Source organism: Austrofundulus limnaeus, unplaced genomic scaffold (genome assembly GCF_001266775.1).
Source record: "Austrofundulus limnaeus strain Quisiro unplaced genomic scaffold, Austrofundulus_limnaeus-1.0 Scaffold1461, whole genome shotgun sequence".
NCBI lineage: Eukaryota > Metazoa > Chordata > Actinopteri > Cyprinodontiformes > Rivulidae > Austrofundulus > Austrofundulus limnaeus.
This window is the reverse complement of record NW_013953863.1, coordinates 43,357-46,451: the sequence shown is the minus strand read 5'-3', so window position 1 is coordinate 46,451 and position 3,095 is coordinate 43,357.

Genomic DNA, 3,095 nt, shown 5'->3' with positions numbered 1-3,095 from the left:
TGTTGTGGAATACTTATGTCTATATCACCTTGACACTGTCCACTTTTCATATCTTGTGATATCCTCCGGACGTCAGCATCAAGTTGACCTACTTTCACGTATCAGGATGAGACAGGTTATGATTGGTTGTTCATTATCACATTATGTTAGCTGACAGTATAACATTGCATGGCAGCCAATAACGGGCGGGCCCACATCCAACAGATTTCGTGATTGTTTTCTGTTCCATGCCTGCCCATTAATAAATGACTTTATGATCATACCCACAAGACTATTTGTCTTTTTAACACCCTTTCGCCGTGTTTCTGACCATCTTTCCACGACAAATATAATTTTGAGTTTTCTTAAGAAAATCTTTCATTTATCTGGACTAGCCAAGTTCAGACTGATTGTTTAAACAGAAATGTTAATTAATCATCATAAATGCTTTACAGTGATTTCTCTTAGAGTCTATCAAAAAGAAAGCTAAAGAGGAGGTTATCATTCTGTTGTGACAGCTACAGAATGTGTCCTTGCACTGGTGCCAGCTGGCAAAGCTCCTATCTCTCTTTCCTTTCTCTGACTCAGCTCTAACGCCTGAGGGCAGATCCTAAGTCGTTCCGACTCTGTTACTAACACGGACGTCTTAGAGAGACACACAGACTCTTCTTCCTGAATGCCAAAGAGGGAGACCGGCTTTTTCTCTCCGGAGGAATAGCCTGGCCTCGGATCTCACCATCAGCCAAATAGGATGAGATCTGACGGCCAGGGCAGCAAGCACGCCGCTTCTGTCCACCTTGAGACGCACGTCTCTTAAGTGTTTTACCTCCCGAGGGGAGAACTTTTATTTTGACGGACGACTGGAACCTTCAGCTAGAATCTTTCAGGCCTGGGCTGAAACAGACCAAAAGTCACCTGAAAAACACCTACTCGCCAAGGACCACTAAGCAAGCTGGTACAAGTTTCCTGGATGGTCGGAGGTGAGACAGTTCATACCAGGGGTGCCTTAAGAAGACAACACCAGGTAAAAGCTGACGTGTTCGGGATGACGTGTCATGTGAAGTTCTGAGCGCAGAGAGGATGTGCTGATCCGGTTGTCACATACCCTTACCAAAATAAAGCAGAAACACTAACCTTTAATTTCATCATCTTTTCTTATCCTTTCTTTGCCAATCTTAAGTTAAAGTGCCAGTAAATCGTTTAGTTTTAACATCAGAACTGACGTTTTTACTGTTCTATATATAAGAAATCCGAGTTTAATGTGAACTGAAATTCGGACGAGAGTTTTATCTCATTTAACTTTGAAGCTTGTTATAGGAAAACCCATAATCAAGTGTAACTTATGATCTGTTCAATTTGTGTAAATAAATGATTGCATAATCTTTTATGAATCAACTTGAACTCGTCTGAACGTTCCCTTATTGTGTCACTCTTCACTTTGCACAGTCAAATATTAAAGTAAAAACCTTGGTAAAAATTTCTCTCATAACTTTGTTATGAGAAGATGTAGAGGGACTTATTTTACATGTCACTTTCCCTACAGTATTTATGTTTTTTTTTTGTTATTCAAAATACTGTGTGTTAGATGAATTTTAATGGTGCAACTTCAAGCTAACATGTAAAATTCTTTTATGCTATTTTAACCAGRCTGTACCTGGCTGCAATGCATTTCAATGAAAATGCACGTCTGCAGGCAACTACCTCATCTGGAGAGCCCATGTACATTATTCTTTCCCAAGTTCCAGAAGGGAGAAGGCACAGCAAAGCCTATCAGAACTCCTGAAACCCTAAGTAAGTCTAACCACATTAGTCACTTTTAGTATGCCAACTTGATTTCAATAAATCAAAATCATCCATAATTTAATTATATCTCCCTTATTCAAAGTCGTGTCACAAAGGCATGTGATGTGTGAAAGTGTTGAATGAGAAACTTTTCTTCACAATATTAAACAAAAATAACAAAAATAAATGACACTTTACTATTTCTACTATGCAGACTGTGCACATTTTAATGTTGTTGATGTTTTCCAGACTGCGCTGCGGATTCATCTCCAGTTGTCCCAGACAAGGCCAGCATATCCACACCACCTCCTGATGCACGCAATTTCACTACACATCCTGATGCACGTGTCTTCACTCCACACCCTGATGCCACATCTTCACACCACCCTCTGCACCACATCTGAACTCAGTCCACACCCAGTGGGAGGATCCTTCACAACAGGATCACACATACTTCCACACATCTTGCAGAAAGTACGTGCAGGACAAGATGACTCGGTGCGATGAGGTTGCATATTTGTGACCCATCATATCAAAATGAGGATTAAGTCGAATTTGGTCAAAATGACCTTATTATATTTTCAGATTCTTGGCTTTAAAAGGTACATTTTGATATCTGGATCATTCTTATATCATAATTGAATCCATATATATAACTTAATTTGTCTTGTTGCTTACAATAATACATAAATATTTGGTCTGAATCCTAATTTGATGTCATTTTAATGAGGAATTTTTGATGTCCTTTTAAAGAGGAAACCTCAAATTTTATCTGAATATTGAGATTTCCCAGCTAAAAAGAAACAAAACTTTGCTAGTTCACAGGGAAAATCTTACAATTTTAGGGCATTTTTCCTCAAAATCAGTTTTTTTGTTGCTACTGCTCAAAATAGTGCTTCATAATTTAGTTTTATGATTATATTTCAGACAGTTCATTTAACTGATACATTGCTAAGGCTTTTATTCATTATATTTTGACTAATACATTTTTTAACATTTTAGTCAATACACTATATTTGCCTATTTTTCCATACACCACTTTTGGACCATATTCTCGTTTCGATGTGATGGGTCACATTTCATTCTACAAAAAAAATCAGGATTTTTTACTGTGTTCTGTGTACTTTTAAAATTCATTGTTTATCATAAAAACATTTCACTGCAAGTTGAACKTTGTGTATGTGATAAATTTATTTGATTTGATTGCTCCCATTTTTATCTTTTATTGCTAACATACAGTGGGTAAAATAAGTATTGAACACATCAACATTTTTCTCAGTAAATATATTACTAGAGGTGCTAATGACATGAAATTTTCACCAGATGTCGGTAAC